Source organism: Vipera ursinii, assembly GCF_947247035.1.
Source record: "Vipera ursinii genome assembly, chromosome: 5".
NCBI lineage: Eukaryota > Metazoa > Chordata > Lepidosauria > Squamata > Viperidae > Vipera > Vipera ursinii.
Genome location: NC_139518.1, coordinates 17,281,943 through 17,304,120, shown reverse-complemented (window position 1 = coordinate 17,304,120; position 22,178 = coordinate 17,281,943). Strand labels below are relative to the sequence as shown.

The 22,178-nt window shown below is 36.5% G+C and overlaps 1 protein-coding gene across 1 annotated transcript in view; it reads right to left on the bottom strand.

Moving 5' to 3' along the window:
• MECOM (MDS1 and EVI1 complex locus) overlaps positions 1 to 20,754 on the bottom strand; it is a 231,012-nt gene extending 210,258 nt beyond the window's left edge. Inside the window, exon 1 of the mRNA XM_083363426.1 lies at positions 20,687 to 20,754. The gene's annotated coding sequence lies outside the window, so the exon portion shown is untranslated. The remainder of the gene's footprint in view (positions 1 to 20,686) is intronic.
• Positions 20,755 to 22,178: the final 1,424 nt, after the last annotated feature.

The window sequence follows — 22,178 nt, the reverse complement described above, 5'->3', positions numbered from 1 at the left end:
ATATAGGTAAAGGTAAAGTTTCGCCCGCACATGCGTGCTAGTCGTTTCCAACTCTAGGGGCCGGTGCTCATCTCCATGTCAAAGCCAAAGAGCCAGCGCTTGTCTGAGGACGTCTCCGTGGTCATGTGGCCGGCATGACTAGATGCCAAAGGCGCACGGAACGCTGTTACCTTCCCCACCGTAGTGGTCCCTATTTTTCTACTTGCATTTTTACGTGCTTTCGAACTGCTAGGTTGGCAGAAGCTGGGACGAGTAACAGGCACTCACTCTGTTACGCGGCACTTGGGATTCGACCCGCCAAACTGCCGACCTTCTGATCGACAAGCTCAGCGTCCTAACCCACTGAGCCACCACGTCCCTTCATAAAATATACATGTACTATATATATATCAAGAAAGGAACAAAGAAATAAGAAAAGTATCGTAAAATATGCACAAATTCAAATGTAGAATTGGTTATTATACTTTGCAATTATTTATGTAGATATAGAATATTTTTATCAGGGGTCACACAATGACCAGATAATATCTTGTTCTATATTCTTATTTATGATGGACAATTTTTTTAAAATGTTTTTTAATTTTAATTGTTTAGTTTAACTTATTTATTGGGGCTGTTTATTTAATTTCTTTTAACTTTTGTATTGTTGTTTTTATTGTTGTTAGCCGCCCTGAGTCCTTCGGGAGATAGGGTGGCATATACGTCCCAAAAATAAATAAATAAATAAATAAATAAATAAATAAATAAATAAATAAATAAATTTCAAGGCTTCTGCTTTCCCTCTGTGGATTTTTTATTTCAAACTGGACCTCCATAGTTTTTTATAAAGCAAAACAAGTGGCCATTCTAATGAAAGGTTTAGGGGAAAATTAAACTAAAGAGAACATTAAGAGAGAGGATGGATGTTGTGTAGTGGGTCCGATGCAAGGAAGAGACGCCAGCCAGTGTGTGAGTTCAGCTCTTTATTGGATGGGGGGTAGCGAACTGAGGGATGAGGGTTACCTGGCCTCCTTAAATACCTAGCCAGGTAAGCGGACAGCCAATGCGGTTGGCCCTAGGTTTCCCGCCGAAACTGGGTTTCCTGCCAAAACCGTTCAGGCCAACGCCCCCTGGTGGCTGTTGCTATGCAGGTGCCTGCATACATAACAATGGATCTTTAAGGGACTTTAGAATATTAATAGTCCAACTCTTTGAAAAAAAAATCTTCACCTTTAGCATACTGATTTTTGGTTTGGTTTTATCAAAAGGGTTACAAAAATTTAAATGCCCTATTTGCTAAGTTGGTTAAGGAATATTTTGCAAGCACTAAATTCAGATGAACTAAACCATGGTTGTCAAACTTGCAATGTCACATGATGTGTTGTGACGTATTACGACTTTTTTTCCATTGCTGACAATGGGGTGGGCGCAGTTTCACTAGATGCATCCGGCCCATGGGCTGGCAGTTTGACACCCCTGAACTAAACAATAAGTAAGAACACTGCATTTTGTAAAACTTGAGTTGCTGGACCAAAAGAGGACTTCTTATTTAAGTGAAGTAGTGCTTATAAAATTAAAAATTGCAAATCTCTGAATACAAGAATTTATAAGCATGGTTATAAAGACTAAAACCTATTTTGTGGAAAAACACTGCAAAATGTTTGCAGTGTATATGCTGCAAATGTAGTAAATTAGTTGAATGAAACAAAGTGCCTAATGCATTTGTGTTATATTCTAATTAATTTGCTTAGGAATTATCCAGCAGTAGATTGACTGGTACATTATATCCTTAGGGAGGGCTATAAATTGAGTTAGCTAAATAGGACTCTTGGGAATTAGATCTCTGAGGTAATGAAGGTAGAATGATCAAGAATAATCAGACAAGATCGTGAAGAATAGGACATAAGAGGATCAAATGAATTAGACTTTAAGGAGCAACATTCTAAAATTACAGAGATGTCAAAGCTGCAAATACCTTTCACCTCAAATTATGCAAAACTCTGAGGATCAGCTATTCGTTGCATTCTTCATACAAAGACAAGAAAACAAGCTGGCAAGGTTCTTTCATATCACATTCTGGCAAGGCACTACCAAATATATCATCCAGAACCCTATTTGTAGAGAATGATTAACAACAATAAATTAGGAAATTATCCTAACTCATCCAAGAAACAGAGAGGTCCAAATATATTTGAATATAGTGCATGTAATATGGTTTTTAATCAAGATCTTAATTTTACATTTCCCACATTCTCAGTGTTGAAACCAGTGAGTAGCTGCTTAATTAAGACTTAATTTGTTTGCTAGGATAGTTCCAGTTTATGAAATGTTATTTGAAGTGTCTCTGGAATACTTGCCTAAATAAAATTGGGTTTTTAACTATACTGATAGAATAATACATTTAATTTTGCAGTTTTTAAAAGGGGGATAAATAAAGAGCTGTGACCTTTAAAAATTATTGTTAACATCTGTTCCTCATTTCCCTGTGTGGCCACACATTAAATAAATTCATTTATTCATAGCTACACAATGGTGGACTAACATCAACAATGGCAAGAAACAAGAGACTCCCAGAATTAGTTAGTTTGTTGGTCATACTCATGATTAGGTTCTCATAATTAGAAATTTTAAAAATGACAAAAGTTACAAATATAGTAAACAACCTTCCTTGGTTCATAAATGATGATTCTGTTAAGTAATAGAGTAAATAAACCTCAAAGTAATTTAAAAAATAAAGAAATAATGTCACATGCTGACTAACAAGTCCCAAGAATTAACAGAATATCATAATGTATCCAGTTAACAAACCCATAATTAGACTGTCAGTGGCATTAACTTCATCTCCCACTAATAGGGTACCTTCAAGTGGAAACAGCCAATGCTGTTAAGCAGGTTATTTATTTTATGTCCTAATTAATCAGTAGTGACACTGAGCCACATCCTTCCTCCTTCCTCATTATTTAAATTACCCATTTATATGGATGAGCCTCTTTGCTTTGTGCATTTCATTACCACATTAAGAGGCTTCCTGAACAAGAAACGCTGCTAGCACTTCAACATGTGCCTCTAACAAATTATACACTTACAGTTTCTTGACTAAACAAGAAACTGAGTGAGGAACTATCCAATGGCATAAAATGCAACAGGAGGACCTCATCAGGGACTTTGGCAAAGTCATTCAGGAAAAAAAAATCGGGCACTGATTGCCACTGTACAGCTCTTTCAGCAACAAATGTTCAAAAGACTTGGGTATGATTGCATAAAAATGCTAGTGGTGCATCTTGATGATTTTAGAACTCAGAATCAGAATAGAATTCGAAGAGACCTTGGAGGTCTTCCAGTCCAGCCCCCTGGTTAAGCAGAGACCCTATATCATTTCAGACAATGACCGTCCAGTCTCTTCTTAAAAACCTCTTGTGATGAAGCGCCCACCAAATCTGAAGGCAAGCTGTTCCACTGGTTAATTGTCTTCACTGTTAGGAAGTTTCTCCTAAATTCCAGGTTGCTTCTCTCCTTGATTAGTTTCCATCCATGGTTTCTTGTCTTGCCTTCTGGTGCTTTGGAAAATAGGTTGAACCCCCTCCTCTTTGTGGCAGCCCCTCAAATACTGTAATACTGCTATCATGTGCCCCCTAGTCCTTCTTTTCTCTAGACTGGCCATACCCAAATCCTGCAACCGTTCTTCATATATTTTAGTCTCCAGACCTTTAATCATCTTAGTTGCTCTTCTTTGCACTTCTTCCAAAGTCTCAACATCTTTTTTGTAATGTGGTGACCAAAACTTGATGCAGTATTCCAGGTGTGGCCTTACTAAGGCTTTATAAAGCAGTACTAATACTTCATGTGATTTTAATTCTATGCCTCTGTTTATATAACCAAGCATTGTATTAGCTTTTTTTTGCTGCTGCTGCCACACACTGCTGGCTCATGTTTAAGTGCTCATCCACTAGGATTCCAAGGTCCCTCTCACAGTTACTATTTTTGAGCCAGGTTTCACCTAATCTGTACTTGTACCTTTGGTTTTTCCTGCCCAGGTTTAAAACCTTGCTTTTTGCACATTAAATTTCATTTTCTTGGATAGGACCCATTGTTCAAGTTGGTCAAGATCTTTTTGGATCCTGAGCTTGTCTTCTAGGGTGTTGGCTATTCCTGCCTGCAAATCTGAACATCTGATGAGTTCCCCTTCTATTCACTTACTGAATCTAAGACATTTATGAAGATATTGAAGAGTACTGCACCTAAGACGGAGCCTTGTGGTACCCCACTGCTTACTTCTCTCCTTGTGGATGTAGTACCATTGAGGACTACTTGTTGATTACGGTTTGTCAGACAGTCACAAATCCATTTGGGGGTGATGCTGTCTATCCCACAGTACAACAATAAAAAGAAATTTTAAAAATTGTTCAGTAGTTTCCATATACATAATGGATTGACTCATTTTTCTATGTATGTTTTTTCACTTAGACATATGTCTTCATGGATCCTATAATCTGGCTATATCAGACATTTTTGAAGAAGTAACTATTTGACAAATTCCAAAAAGGTAAGGAAAATATCCTTTCAGCAAATACAATGAAGAGTTAAGATTGATACATTTGCAATGGTATAAGTTTTCAGGTCATGTATATAAAATACTTACTGAAATATCAATGATTATTATCATATAAAGATGGTTAACCAAAGTTTTTCTAAAAGTGGATTCACATATGATTTTTTTGGTTATAGTTCAGCAAGCTGTATGAGCTCAACTACTTCATTCCATAATGTAATAATCTACGCTGTTCAGTGTCTTGTATGAACCCATTCAAGTGTGGTTTGCTCAGTAAACTGTGATTAAGCATTACAAGCTTAATACGATGTGTAAACCCAATTCATGTATTCAGTTATCAGAATCTCTGGGAGAAAATAAATGCCACTTTTTGTGTGAATCACTCTCTATACTCATCAGCAAACCCAACATATTTGCTGTTATCAGAAAACATCAAACTTCTACAATTAAAAACAAAACATTTAATGTGAAGTCTGGACTGTCATAAAGAGCAATAAAATAATTACAAGTCCTGTTATAAAGAGCATTAAACGTGGATGATTTCCTGTGATAAGGTTTTTACACTATTTTTTTATTATCCTGGAAAAGGAGAGAAAAAAATCTTGCCCAAATAAATAGCACATCATCACATAGCAATGCCTTTGGGAATATCATACTTAATTTACAGATTAAGATTTTTTGGCAAATAATGCATGGAACCTGAAGTTCTAAGAGAGCATAGAAAACTTGTGAGATATGATACATGGTAAAAAGCATTTTCTAAAATAGGTTTTCTTTTTTATTATTAAATATGGGATTCAGTTCCTTCAAGATCTAAAAAATCTCTGTTGTAATCTCAGAAGGTAAAACTACCTCTAAATTCTACATGGCATTTTATTTTTCTGTCTCAAACAAGCAAAATAAATATTTCAATCCTAGTATATTGTGCAAATGTCAAATATACTGTATCTCTGTGTCTGTGTGTGTGTGTGTGTGTGTATTCACATACACATACCTATATGTCATGTGTGTGTGTGTGTTTGTGTATTTGTGATTAACTGGAAATCTAGCTTTTGTATGGACAGAATTTGGATTTCTTTGGCAGACTCTTTTTACTTTATGTTAGTCGGTCACTAGCACACCAGACAAAAATGCACAAGTCACTAATTCTAATATTTATTATTTTTAACCTGAAAAAAGCTTGCCCTTTAACAAGAAGGTGCACCATAGCAAAATTGCAAAGTACTGATCCAATTTTTCCAGGTAATTCTATCTTAAAAATTCATTCTACACTGCTGAGCATAATCTCCATTTTAAATATGAATAAACTGTACATTATCAGAACCAAAGAATATCAGTGTGCAATAATAGTCATAGTATGGTATGTTTCATCATAATTTGCTGAATCAACCATAGCAGGCTGAGTTCCCATCAATGGTTAAGCCACAAACTGTGGTTTACAAACCACAAACAGTATGCTAAGCCCAAACTAAACAAATTACAACATGGATTGGCACAATGAATTAATTTGTTTTTATATACTGCTATTCTATCTCAAATGTTGCAAACATTTCTAAGAGATAACATATGCGGCTAAATCCACCCACAGGAAGGATCCAATTGATCTTGTTTACTTCTTTTCCTCTATCATTCTTTGTGCCACATTTAGTTTAGCACCAGTTTTTAAATGTCAAAATAAAAAAAGAAGAAATAAAATGGAAAATCAAAAGAAAATTATTAAGCACTCCAAGATGATTATTGAAAAGAAGGGAAAAATCTAAGAAGCAGCGACAGCCCCATTCCATATTGTTGCCAGGAAAATTAAATGGGCATTTCTGTGAAGTCACCAAGCACTGAGCTTAGTTTGAAAGTTTACCTAATGGGCTTTCCAGTTCTTCACTAGAAACTACCACACATTCATTCTTGTGACAGATTCATAAGGTTCATTTCCGTGAGCAAAGAGCCTCACAAAATTATCCATTTGATTTGTAAAGAAATAAATTACAAGAGCCATCTTTTCAGATTTCTTTAGAGGCACAATCGCTCTGTGTATGCGTTTGTGTGTGTGTTTGTGTGTGTCTGTCTGTCTTTGACTCAATATTGACAAGTCCCCACACCTTTCATTTATGCTGAGCATTTTGCATCCTCCTCTAAGATCCTCTATTTTTTAAAAAATAAAAGTGATGGAAATTCAAAGACAATTTTCAATCTGGGACTTTTGATATGGGAGAGGGAAAAGAAGCATCTCAGAAATTTTCTAAGAAAAAAAATGTTTTGAGACATTTGGAGGTTAGCCCTTTCCTTGTTATTCTCATAATTTTCATTTTCCTGGTCTCTTCCAGGACTTAATGCTTCCTTGTTCTGTTAGTTTCTGCAGTTAGTTACCTTGACATCATGTCCCATTTTGTTACCTCAGTCCTAACTGTCTTCACTTCAGAAGTCCAATATATGATCTAATAATGTCAGGCAAGCCAAGGGAATTTGTCATCTCATGTGTCTGCAGCGGGAGTGAGAAGATGAGAATTTTTTTCCCCTCACAATGGATGTGGATGCAAGAAAGAAAAACAATCTGTGGCAATTGTGTGATTAAAGAAGACCACTTATTTGTGGTAACATTCCTTCCCTTCTTCTTAATAAAATGATTATGCTCATGAATGAAGTTGAAACCAAAACCTTTAATATCATCAAAACCTGAAATACTGCTTGACAGTGCTGTGATTAAAGTCTAAGGGGACACAAAAGAAACTTTCCAGAACATTCCAGCACTGAAGGTTCAGAGTCATATTTCTGCTGGATGACGCTGACACATATTAATGGCTTTTTCTATCCAGAGATAACACAATGGCACTTAAGATTTCTATTGAATTCCCATTTAGTTGCAAACACTTTTAAGGAAGGTGACTCATGGTAATATAACCTAAGATGGGAAATAATATGGAAATAATGTATATAACTTAGTGACGGCGAAACACAACCTTCCTCTGTTATTTGTCACACACCCTTCCTGTCAGGTGTAGAAAATGTAAATGGATAAATGGGCACCATGTACAATGAATCACCATCTAGATTCTCATCTCTTTATCCTGATTTCTATAGAATCCTTTGTCACTGCCAATAAAAGTAGTGTTGTTATAACATCTTTTTTCCCCTTGAACTGCCATCTTTCATCAAGATAACTTTGGCATCTATGCTCAGCTATATCATGGCATCTTTCTTTAAATCCTGAATGCCAAGTATGTGTACTAGGTTATAAAAGCCACTGAATCATTGTATCTCCCAATCTACCTTGAAAGATTGTTATTGTGAAGAGGACATTAGAGAAGTAGTATCCTGTATAACCTTGACTGCTATAAGAAAGTCTGCAAACAAGGATAGAACAGCTCTAAACATTTGATCCTTCAGCTTTCAGTAAGACAATACCTATGTGACTACTACTGAAAAAATGGTCTTTCCCATCCCATTGCAACCTCAAACCCTTGGAACAATGATCATATAGGATGAGCAGGTCAGAAGTTGAAGGGTCAAAAGTTTGGCAGGCTAGCTGTAGAAGAAATCCAAACATGAGGTGCACAAATCTAGATTCCAGGATCACATATGGTCTCAAAATGCCTTGGATGCAGCCTCACAATTTCAGTAGATTATTATTAAATTATTAAATATCAGCAATGCACACCTGTTAGGATCAACATAAATGAAACGCCTCTTTTCCCAGGTTGCATATCAACTTCAGAGGCAACTGCATAACCCTGGGAAAAGACACAATTATTTTAAGATGTTCCTGACAGGTGCAACATGCATACACAGCTTCCCTTTCAATAACAATTTGTCCTTCGTATCTGGATCACTCAGACACTTGAAATATATAATGAAAGAATAATCATATTAATTATATTTGATATGAAATGAAAGTTAATTTGTGCTCTGGTACCTCCCAGGATTCTTGGCATGGTACGCAGTGCTGAGTACAGTCCTTGCTTTATTGTTTTATGGTCTTGTATCTCTGTATGTTTCTTTTAAATAGTTATTTAGAAGACTATCTGTCATGTTGGCATAAATAAAGAGGAATAAAAAGATCATTGTTCAGACTGGAAACCTGCTGTCATGGTCACAGCAAAGAAAAGCTTGGCTTATACTTCCTTGCCACACCTTGTAAGAAGAGGCCATCCTTTCAATCATCAGACAACTGTAGAGCAATGTGTACACAGAAGGATTTATACCTTATCTTTTCAAGCTTCCACCTTTTTTATGGCCTCTTTGTTCTTGCTTCAAGTTAACTGTCACAAGGCTGCTTTTTTCCCCTCTTCCTTTTTTTTTAAAAAAAATGATGCAACTCATTCAACTTTGAAACCCTCAAAGAGTATTTGAGAGAAAGGGCGGGGGGGGGGGTTAGAATCATGAAAAGACACAGCACGAATCTTCCTGTGTACTCAAAGCTATAAAACTGTTCGATGACTAAGATACAATCTTTTCTAACAAGGTGTGTCAAGGAAGTGACAGAGACAAAAATCAACTGTTAAGAATGACAACTGTTTCCAAAGAAAGGAACAAATGAATGAGCTATTAGTCTGGCTTTGTCATAGGTTGCATGCTCTCTCAAGATTTGGCAAAGAACAAATCACCAGGACCAACAACCAAAAACATATTTACCTATAAAGGGAGAGAGTCTGCTATTGACATAAAAAGAACTCAGGAGGGAACAGGATACAATTCTATTTCCTCAATTTACTTACCATCTTGATTCTATAGCTGTAGTAACTTTTCCCTTCTCCACTTACTTCAAGTATGAGATCCACAGAGAAAAGTTACTTAAGAAGAGGAGAGCACAGAAACACAAAGAAAAGTCTCCCTATTTCACCCATTTTCTGTATATGCTTCTTTTTCTCTCTTCAGAGTAGCCTCCTTCTCTAACTTTATAGGCAAATAGGGCAACTGCTGAACCTACACATATTTTCCTGCACAGCTAGTTTACCCTCCAGATGGCTGTCAAACTAGTAATAGCCAGACATTGGAAAAACAAAGTCTCATGCCTATTAAGAATCAATGGGCTGTCACAGTCTGACATATTTTAGTGATGGAAAAAGCTAACTCCACAGCTTAAACTGGGTATAAAGATAGATTGGTTGATTTCTTGAAATTCTGGCGAACATTTTTTGGAATGTCCTTGCATGAGTATCTTGGCTCAATAATTATACTTACAAAAATATTATGAAGATCAGCCCTAAAGATCTACACATTGTTTAACCATTTTTAAACATCTCAATAGGGCAGGGTAATTAAAATTATTTACTTATGTTTTTTTTTCATTTGTGATGTACACTTGTCTTGTTTGCTAAACATGTTAACTTCTCCTTTATATTCTGATTTCTTAATGGAAAAATTGTTTATTTGAAATAAAGAGACAAGAGGTATAAAAAGTTATCAAGCCTGTAAATAACTAATACTTTAAGCTATAGGTTTAACTAATACCTTAAGCAATGGGTTTAACTATAGGTTAAAACCATGGTTAACGAGGTTGATTATAACAGTGGTGATGAAGGTGATGATAATAATGAAGATGACAAAAACAATGTTTCTCCTACCGTCCCTTTCATTTTATTTACAAAAGCAGTTACAGGTATTACCAAATGTAGTGAAGAGTGATATAAAAAATAAGGAAAAAAGAAAAATAGCTTATCGACTTTCATGTTTGTTTGTTTGTTTGGTTGATTTTTTTGATAAACACCATTCCTTGGCTACTTTTCTCCCATGGGAGAGAAGGCAGCCATATGACAGAAAAATAGCTGGAATTATTTTTGCTCATTTTTTGGTAAAATTATGAGTAATTCCTTCTTCCTTTTGATAGCTTACGACTGCATTTTGTAATTAAGAGGGGAAAAATGGGAGAAAGATCTGATACGGCCAAGCATCATATGTTAGTGGACAACCTTAAATCCCCCAAGGCCACATATACCCCATTCATTCCTTTGTTTTATGGCCTCTTGAAGATGATGTCATCATCACAATTACCCATTTGTATCTCCAAAATTCCCCTCCCCCAAGGATATTGGCATTCTCCATATGTATGATACAATCCCACTCATTCATCCTCAATCTCTTTCCAAAAATTAAGTGGGACCTACTTTCACCAAAAATTGTGGCACCTGTGGCACAAACTCATAGTTTAACAGGGAGCAGGTTTCCTTCTCTCTGCTTCCTATATATACAAGTAAGGGCTCACCCTTATCTTGTGTACTTAAGGTTTTGATAAAACAGTAAATAATTAACCACTTTGTATAGATGCACATTTACCGCTTGTTGATTACAATTTCAATAGCAATTAAGTCAGAGGAAGAGAGAAAACAATGGCTGTCTTCTTTATTAATCTCTGATTACTTTCCTTGAATGATCTATTAGTAAAACATTGACCAAACCCATGCTAGCTTCTCTTTAGCACCTGAACTAGATCATGTATCTTCAGGAGACCCCGTGAACTTGCACGCATCAAACCGCTAATTCAGAACACACATCCCAAGCTAAGATTTCCTGTCACCTCAGATAACAATCTTTTCAAATGAAAGTAGTTCATCTGTTCAACCGCAAATCATTAAACAAATACTAAACATGCATAGAGAATTAATCTTGGGGACCACTGGATTCTAGATTCAAATTTCATGAGCCTTAACATTTGTATTAGCAACATCTTTATTTTAAATTGTATGAAAAACTAACAGCATGTACAAGTTTATGCAAGGAAGAAGGAAAAAAAACCTTGTTTATAGACTGTTCCCTGCACGTACTATACTTTTTCGTAAAAGTTCCTATCTACATTATAAAAAGAGTTGAAAATGAGCAACAGGTCTTCCCTCTTCATTTTATGTGGCCAGAGTGCAAAGGAAGAAACCTCCAGACATTTCCCTTTCAGATCACAAAAGGAAGCATTAATCAAGAAAAGATGGGAATTTATGACACTTAGCCATGAATGCTCAACCCGAATGGCCAGGTTTCAGTGGATCACAGAGTAGTGACTATTCATCAAATGACCTATCATAATACTCATTAAAATGTCTGGTTTAATCAGGACGGTAGCCAAAAACAATATTTTTCAGAATACACAGTACAAAAGCAATTCCCCAGAAACATTACACTGTTAAGTATCCAAAAATCCCTGATTAGGTAAAAAGGAATTCTAAAAACTTGGTTTTACAAGAACTGTGCTGCTTTCTTATCATGAAAAAATATTTAAGATACAGACAGGTTTCTCAGTGAAATAGATCTGCAGAGTTTCAAGCTGGTCATGATAAATACAGCGAAGTCTTTAAAGCCTTTTTCATGTGGTGATTATAATTGTAAGGTTGCACCCAAACTGTAAATGAGAATAGAGATAATACATAGATAGATGATCTCAACAGTTGATTACAAAGTTGGTCTTTGTTCTTGGTAATGACTGCCAATTTTCTAATCCTTTATTACTGGTAAAAAAAAGCATTTTATCAAAATTACTATGGCACCTGTCAACTAGGATTGCTGCTGAAACTCAATATCATACAGTTTTATCACCTAAATTTGGAGAGAGGGTTGAAAATACTGAAAGCTATCTAAAGTGGTTTTTTTTCCAAAATACTGGATTCAGATTATTTCTCAGTGAAACAAGTTAATTCTGACTGCAAATCTCTCTCTCTCTCTCTCTCTCTCTCTCTCTCTCTCTCTCTTTCTCTCTCTCTCTCTCTCTCTCTCTCTGTGTGTGTGTGTGTGTGTGTGTATACAAACACACTTCCTGAAGAACACAGTTTTAGGTTTAATTATCTAGTCAATGTCTATTTAAGATAGAGATAGATGGATAGATGATAGATAGATAGATAGATGATAGATAGATAGATAGATGATAGATAGATAGATAGATAGATAGATAGATAGATAGATAGATAGATACAAATGCAAAACACTACTGTTTTTTAACTTTATGTTATTTTTTAACCTGCCAAAAATATCACATTCACTTAATAAGAATGGTTAAGAGACATGGCAAATTCAAAAAATAACACCATAGAAATGGGTCTGCTCCTTTACAGATTAATGATTTTAATTTTTCCCCTGCCTTTGAAGAAATTAGATATTAAAGACTTTCATCCATAGAAACATACATACTCTTCAAGTACAGAACTTATAGCAAATAATCTTCTAAAGCAGGCATGTCAAACTCACAATGTCACATGACATCGCGCATGTATCGCAACTTTTCTCCCCATTGCTGGCAATGGGGTGGGTGCAGTTTCAGTATGATGCATCCGGCCTGTGGATGGGCAGTTTGACGTGCCTGTTCTAAAGTGACAGGTAAAATATACAGAATATCTAGAATTCTTTATTGGGCAAGTGTGATTGGAGACAAACAAGGAATTTGCCTCTGGTGCATAAGCTCTCAGTATATGTACAAGGGACAAGTGATCACGACAATCATAATCATAAAATACAATCATCATAAATCATAAATATTTATTTATTTATTTATTTATTTATTTATTTATTTATTTATTTATTTATTTATTTGGATTTATATACCGCCCCTCTCCCAAGGGACTCGGGGCGGTGTACAGGGCAATTAAAACACTATGAACAACACATAATATACAAAAATTAAAATGAAATTAAACCAAATAGCCCTAAACAATAAAACACATTCTAAAATTTAAAAATTTTAAAATTTAAGATCTAAAATCCCAGTCCCTCAGTCCAGGCTGGCAAGTTCAAATAGCCAAGTCTTCAGGTCATGGCGAAAAGAGCAAAGGTCAGGAGCCATCCGGAGCCCAACAGGAAGTTGATTCCAGAGGGCAGGCGCACCCACAGAGAATGCTCTCCCCCTGGAGGCCGCCAGTTGACATTCCCTGACCGACGGCACCCTGAGGAGGACCTCTCTGTGGGAGCACACAGGACGATGGGAAGTTAACGCCGGCAAAAGGTACTCCCATAAATAACCCGGACCCATGCCATTTAGGGCTTTATAGGTCATCACCAGCATTAGCAAATAGTGCATTAGCAACTTCAGATATGAACTTGGTCGTTTTTCAGATGGACATTAAAAACATGTTGATGGCAGGTTTTTCAGAAGCCTTCTACAGCCTTTCCTCATGAGACCTTTTCTTAGAAAGATCACCTAAGAGCCCACTCTCTATATTACTGTTGCATTTGCCTCAGGGTCCCAGTTAGGGCTCCCTTCTCCCATATGCACAATTACTTAGAAAGAGTAAGATGTATTTGCTTAGAACAAAGAAGAAAGCAATCATAATAAAAAGCCTCTGATGAGACACAGGCCTTGGCAGCTGCCCAAGGATGCCAAGACTTGATTTTATACCACTTCATATGCAGATAAGTCTCCACAGGTGAAACAGAAGTCAGAACTTACGTAGTGGCTTATCTGGTCTCAAACATAAAGGGCCTGGTTCAGATGATCCCAACCTTGTAAACTAGATGCAAATAAGGATTAAATGTCAGGCTATGTGTTACTCCCAAACAAGTAAATAAATAAAACCTAGCCAAAGGCTCAAAAAAAAAATACCCTCAAGAAACATTGAAACAATACAACTTTTTGAAAATAAAAGAACAGGCGGCTTCTTTGTTAGGCAGAGACTAAGTTAATTAAATTTAAACTTTAAGAATTAAAACTGACACTTTGAACTAAGCGTAGGAAACAGCTTACAAACAGATCAGGTTTTCATTACTCTTATAGCATGTTCTCAGTAGCTGACCAGTTGTCTCTAATTGAATGTTTTCTTCTTCAAAAATATCCTGTGAAGAGCATATTTCTATAAACGCTCTGTTGAGACTGCAGTGGCATATAATCCGAGGCTCTGAAGCCCCTTTAAAGTGGTCACCAAACTGTAAAGCTGAATGTGTAAAAAGAGAAATTAGTAAACATACAGGCAATATATTGATGAATAATAATGCATTAATTCAACTTCAAGGCAATTTAAAGGAAATTAAATCATATTTAGTTTTTGTTTTGATTCTACCTACTTTTTATAGCTTCCCTCCTTCATATTTCACATATATTTCATTTGTTTTTTTTAAATCAGTAATTAAGTTTTTTTAATAAATGATTTTCTATAAATTATAGACCTATGCAGGATGATTTATATTTGAGGGGCAACGTGATCGGGCATTATATAGGTCTTTTCCTATATCATTTGGCAGCAGCAAAACAAAGACATACTTTGGCTCCTTAAAAAAAGATTATTCCAAACTGATTCACAGGTGGCTCTACTTCTGTCTATAAGGATCTAATCTAGCCCTACTTCATAACTAATGTCAACATTGTGAGATCCATCCTTGCAAGATCTCATCACCAAGTCATCATGTACAGAAAGTTTTTAAAAAGTGACAGTTGCAAGAAGTAATCATTTGGGGGTATATAATTATCAGGGAAAAATATTATACAGTTAGCTTACGTCAGTTAATACAAGCAGTGTCTCAACTTTGTTTTGGTGAAATACGGATATTTTTAAGATACATAATTTATGGATTTGGGATTGTAGAATAATGAAGGAAAAGCTTGGCAAACATGCATAACCCAAATAATTTATAAGCTCATTGAAGAATTTCTGAATGAAGGAACAAACTAACAAATTGTAATGTTGTTGTTGTTAGTTGCGAAGTCGTGTCCGACCCATCGCGACCCTATGGACAACGTTCCTCCAGGCTTTCCTGTCCGCTACCATCTTCTGGAGTCCATTTAAGCTCACGCCTACTGCTTCAGTAACTCCATCCAGCCACCTCATTCTCTGTCGTCCCCTTCTTCTCTTGCCCTCAACCTTTCCCAGCATTAGGCTCTTCTCCAGTGAGTCCTTCCTTCTCATTAGGTGGCCAAAGTATTTGAGTTTCAACTTCAGGATCTGGCCTTCTAAAGAGCAGTCAGGGTTGATCTCCTCTAGGACTGACCGGTTTGATCGCCTTGCAGTCCAAGGGACTCACAGGAGTCTTCTCCAGCACCAGAGTTCAAAGGCCTCAATTCTTTTGCGCTCAGCCTTTCTTATGGTCCAACTTTCACTGCCATACATTGCAACTGGGAAGACCATAGCCTTGACTATACGCACTTTTGTTGACAAATTGTAATACATTGCAACAAATTATAATGCAACATCAAATTCTCTTAGAAACCTATTTGAGATTGCTTGTTTCACTTAAAATGCAAAATGCTGGTGATAGATGAAGCATATCAGAAAAGAAGAGAACACAATTGTTCTTAATTGCTCCCACATGCTTATGAATTAGTCCCAGTTAAGATGCATACAGTATGTAAATGTTCACTTTATTATTTGTTGGATTTGGTGGTATTTACTTTTCACTTTGTGGATGATATTATATAATGCATATATACAATTATTCCAAGAGTTTTAAATTTCAGGCAAAACACAGAAACAAATGGACAAGTTATAATTACATGGGACTGTTCTTTGATATCAGATAAATTAAAAGATAAATTAAAAATTCAACCCTGATTTCTAAAACACATTTCCTAGGCTTAAACTGATTAACTATCATTAATGGCAGCACTTGCTTGCTATTCAGTTAAGTAAAAAAAGGACATAATGAAATTGGAAGAAGAGGATTTAATGTCTGACATAATGCCCAGCGATGCCATTAATACATTAGAGACTTTTAGTTTATACTGTGAAAAATTGTTTTCCCAGGCACCACTGAAAATCCTGGAGCACCAAGACAATTCTTTGCCTTTTAATTCAGAAATGTATACAAACTATGGTAACTTATTCTAATCTGGATATTCTATCCCCCAAAACTCAATCTTATGGGGCAACTGTGAGATTTTAAAAAAAGACTGTTCTGCAGTTTTGCAATTTCATGAGATTTCTGTGGAGAGAAAACCCCCACTTATTTTATTTCATGTGGACAACATAAAATAAATCCAGTGGTATTTTTGGACATTGTGTTCTGAATTGTGTTCCAATATTGGGCATTGGCAATATAACCTATACTGACTTATTATTCAGTATTCACCATTCTGTTCACTCACTTAGTTAAGCAGGGAAGCTCTCTGTGATAGAAAGAAAATCTTCAAATATTGTGCTGTGCAGTTCCCTGAATGGCAGCTGTCTGAAAAGCATGAAATGGTATCAGAAGCACTGAAAAACTAGCAGATGTCAGGATGGAAACAGATACTAAAAGTTATGGATAGAATAGGTCAAATGTTCAGACAATTTTGGAGAAGCATATAAACTTTACAGCAGCAACATCTTCAAAAGGAAATACTCAAAGAAAATAAATCACTAAGTTGATACCTTGGAGAAAAGAAAAAAAAACATAAGGTGAAAAAGATAAAGGTTCTCCCGCACATGCGTGCTAGTCGTTTCCAACTCTAGGGGCCGGTGCTCATCTCCGTTTCATAGCCGAAGAGCCAGCGCTTGTCTGAGGACGTCTCTGTGGTCATGTGGCCGGCATGACTAGACGACAGAGGCGCATGGAGCGCTGTTACCTTCCCACCCTAGTGGTCCCTATTTTTCTACTTGCATTTTTACGTGCTTTCGAACTGCTAGGTTGGCAGAAGCTGGGACGAGTAACAGGCACTCACTCTGTTACGCGGCACTCGGGATTCGACCTGCCAAACTGCCGACCTTCTGATCGACAGGCTCATACAGGTAGTAAATAATCCACTGTGTGGAAATAACTGTGGAAAAAACAAAATTTAGTATATTTCTGTTTCCCCCTTAAGCATAATTTTATGCGCCATTTTTCCCAATGAACTTTTTTTTATTATTTTTATTCTTTTCATGGCGTTGAAGAAAAATATTAGAAAAGGTTGTAATGCTGATGAACAAAGGCCTCACTATCAGTTGCTATCAGAAATACCATACATTTTTGCTTTTGTTTTGTTTTGTTTAAAACAGACTACTTGTTATAAAATAGAGTACATGGGATACTTAACAGGAACAACAACCAAAAATGTTTAAATACAGAAATGTTAACACTTCTGGTAATCCATAATAATTGTCAAGAATCAGCCAGAAAGAGGAAAAACATCTGACAGCATCTGGGCTTGCTGCCATGAAGTGGGTCAATGTTTGGTGTTGTGTAATTTACAAACTTCTGTTCTTTCAACAACTATTCAGAAAACAGAATCGATAAGTAAATATATAGAGGGGGAAATATAGAGGAATATAACAGGTTCCTTGCATCATCTAAATTTTCTAAGACTTGCCAAAGAACATTAAATAAATCGCCTAGTATGAAAACTATGAATAAAATATTCATGTTATTTTTCAATGTACAGAGAAAATCTCTTTCAGATGCTACACTGATTGGAAATAAGTCTTTACATGCTTATTACACCATTTGATTAAATGGGTTTGGGATCTCCAGTCTGCAAACTGATTTTTAAAGACACTGGGGGGGAAAAGGTGTGTTAAGGTATTGGGGAGTTTATGGTCTGTACTGTGTTAGATTAATGAAAATCAAATAACAGGATTAACTGAAGGAAGTAAGGAATCATACTTATGTTCCATGGCTGGAAAATCCTTGGCCCCAGTTCTCTTGACAGTAGACTGTTTTAAGCTAAGGCCATTCCTGAAAATAAAGATGATAGCTTTGACAGCTTCCTTTTGTTTTTCTTAAAATTAAAATAATCTTTTAAAAATGTAAAAAGGAAAGTGGCAGAGCTCTCTGGAAAACAAGGGCACACTGTTTCCTTTAAGTATTCAGTTGTGAAATGACATGCTGTCCTTCATAATTCTCTCCCTCCCCATCCAAAACACTCAAAGATATAAACACACAGTTACAGATTTTGGTTAGCCTTTGTACCTTGGAATGTCTTTCAATATAGCCAGAAGGACATACAGGTAGTCCTAGACTTTAAACCATTGTTTTAGTGAGCACTTGAAGTTACAACAGCACCGAAATAAGTGACTTGTGTCTTTTCCACACTTATGACTGTTGCAGCATCTTCATGGTCATCTGATCAAAATTGAGGGGCTTGGCATGTGGCATATATTTATGAGTTGCCTTGTCCTGGGGACATGTTATCACCATTTGTAACCTTCCAAACTGGTTGCCAACAAGCAAAGTCAATGGGGATTTGCTTAACAACTAAATAAGCATGCAATAACATTCCCACATTCTTACATTTATCAATGATGTGCAGTGGAGCAAAAATATAGTTGCACATTCCATGCCCAGGATAAAACCACAATGCACTTTCCCAATTTTCCTCACTGTCACTTCTCATATCCTCTTAATATGAAAAGAAATTATGAATGGGCCAAGAGGAGGAGAAAGGCAAAAATGTTATGATTTTATGATGACAACCACAAAAGAAGAGAGAGGTAGAAAGTGAATGAAGAAGTGTATGGATGTATTGGAAGCAAGCATAGTTTTCAAGAGGAGAAAGGTACAGTGGGTTCAGCAAATGATGTTGATATAAACCAGTTCTTGATATGTTTTTCTTTTATTTTATGCCTTTAATTTCCCGGTCTTACTATAGTATTTATTTTGCTTTCGCTGCGCTCTGCATACATTTGGCTATTCAAAAAGGAAATAGTATAATAGGTATGTAAATATTTGGCCTCCATTTTGAGACCCTAATTATGAGCTGTCTCCAGATTTCCCTGCTAGGTGACAAAGAACTCTTTTTCTTTGGGTTTTTAATTAATTTTTTGCTCAACATTCTCCACAAAGAGTTGGGCTGAACATTTTTGGACATGTAGCTTGCCTCTTATCCCATCACTGCATCCCAGACATCATTCTGGAGGCCAAATAAAAAACAAAACTTCCAGACAAAAGTTTCCTCTGCAAATCACCATGAAATTAACATGGGGCTGATAAAAGGTCCGCTTGAGCCTGGAGAATGTTTGCAGGTGCTCTGGCAGTGCCTCTGAGTGGATTCCATGATCCATCATAGAGTCTTATCATGGGAGATGCCAAAGTGACTGCTAACACTCTCACAGTTCTAAGAAGGCCTGTTAGCAGTTATGTTCTAATTATGGCAGAGGCAGCAATAAACAAGAGAAGATAGTGGGTGGACCAAAGAAAGAACAGGATGGGCTTTCCAACAGACATTTGGAGGCTCCATGTAATTTCAACCCTCAGACTGTAAGTTCTCCATTCATTATGGTGATGGTTATCTCTGTTATCTATGCCACATAGTCATGATCCAATGTCAGTGCTCAGTTCCACAAACAAGAACATTTTTAATGGATTGCACCCAAAAGCAAGTGGAAGGGAAAAGTGTATGCAGATCTATAAAATATTTTAAGACTGCCAGGAGAGTTATAATCTGATTCTTTTGGTCACATATTGTATCAGAAGCGGAAGTCACAAATGTAAGCTTTTGCAAGATGGATTAAGCTTTCACTGTTCTAGCAGCTGAGTAAAAACAGGATGCATGAGGCACATGGGCATCTAGATGGCTGCACAAGGAATACAGTTGAACCTGCTTTCACTCTGCACAAATGAAGGTGGAAAGTTGCCAAATGCTTTCTGACCTACCAAGACACATACTGAGTAGAACAAGGAAAGCTCTTGTACCTTCCTCTGCACTTTCCTGCAGTGGGTCCCTTGTCAAAGCTTAAAATATGACATATAAGAACATCCCCTCTACTCTAAATAAGTGAGCCCATTACAACACAGAGGCTCACTGGTGCACCTCAATTCATTTCAAAGTAAGTATTTCATAGAGAGGTTAAATGGTCAGTGAATGCCTCTTTTGTGAAGTATCTGGATGATTAAAAAGAGAATAAAACCAACCAATTTAAGTCTTCTTGATGGAAGTAAGTTGAACCAGAATCAAGAGTATAAAAATATCTTACACTCTTGATTCTGGTGGTCACGCAGTCTAAAATTTAGTCAATAGCATCAGTTAGAACACCTGAACAGCTTTAGAGGAATCCATTACCTTTCCCACAGTTACAACTGTGGGGACTGAGAAATTGTTTCTTTATTAAACATATTAGCGTCTCAGTACTATTTACTTACTGATATCCTTGAAGGAATAAAATACAAAGATGAGGGTGTGAATGCTATCTGCTGTATCACCCTTCCAGGCAGCTGAGACATCACTTTATTTGCTTTATAGTAACTCATTGCCAAGTACATACATAAAAGTTAAGCAAGCTTCTTTTTTTAAAAAAATATATATGATAACGCTGAAAAGACAGTTTTGAAAAAAAAAGTATCTCAACACAAAAACAACTTCAAACTCACAGCTTAAAAGGGGTGAGGCCAAGGTTACTGAAGAAGGTTCCCGCAGTATGTCCTCTGTGCTATTCCAGTAAAAGTTAAGAGGGTGAACAGAGTGCAAAAACACAATGGCCTGAAGTGGTGATAGATCTCCAAGAAAGTAATGGGAGGAGTCTGTATCTAAAGAACAACAATCTTCCCCTGGCACTGCCAGTATTCTAAAGGAAGGAATGTCACCCAATGGTGACTGGCTTTTATGTCACCCACTGGTGACTGGCTTTTATTTCACCTTGTGAAATAAAGTGGAAGATTATTATCTTGGATAGAGAGAGCCTAAGTCCTGCATTCACAGCTTCTAAAATCTCTCTCCATTAGAAAATAGAAAGTTAGTAGAAAGTCTTTACTTATCAAAACAGGTGAAAGAAATGCTGCCCGACTACTGATAGTCTTACAACTTAGTTCTTTTAATGACTGTTCAATGTTACAGCAGCACTGAAAAAAGTGGCTTATGACCATTTTTCACACTTACGACCGTTGCAGCACCTCCGTGGTCAGGTAATCAAAATTCAGACCGTTGGCAACTGACCTTTTGCGACTTTCTGACAAGCAAAGTCAATGGGAAAACCAGATTCACTTAACAACTGTATGACTAACTTAACAACTGCAGGGGTTCACTCAAAAACCATGGCAAGAAAGGTCAAAGGTGTGTTAGATATGTTTGCCACCCTGAATTATTTGTAAAAAAAAAAGTTAAGGCAGGATATAAGTAAGTAAACAAACAACCGAACACTGGATGCATCAGAATAAGCAGTCCAAGGTTTTTTTCAAGAACATATTTATGGAGTTTAAGATGGTCAGTCTAGTGTGGTACATTTAGTGTGGAAGATTGTTCTAGAAGCCGTAACCCTAACCCTGAAGAAAGGGCCCAATTTTGGGTGTGGAAATGCAATACTTGATACTCCCTCCCACCTTGCTGCCAGACTCTGCTGCTGATTTTTCAGTGTCACAAATATCTTCTATAGTTCAACCAAAAAGTTCTTGTCTACAAAACCTTTCTTTATTTTTATGGTCTGTGCCATATCCTAGCAAAGTCTGGGCATAATGTTCCAACTGTGGCAAATGGATATTAGTAGGAATAAAATTTAAATGATGTAACTGCCTGATCTGAGAGGCCAAGGTGTCCACATAACACAGTCATTCTGGGAACCACCAGGAATTGTATATATAAGCACTTCAGATTTTTCAAATGGTTAAAAAAAAGAAAGGATCTCTCAGTAGTCACATTAGGTTTCTATATTCCCCATCACAGATTTTTCTGCAGAAAGAATGCTAGTCAGAATCTTACTAGCAACTTCAATATTTAAGCTTATTTTAGAAATTTGGAAATCCTGTTCATTCGCTGTAGAGTTTTTAAATATGATTAGTTCAAAGAATATGAAGGTAGAGGACTTAATCTGAGTTACTATAGGGAACTTATTTTTGCTTGGAGGAAATTTTGGTCATAAATTCCATTTTG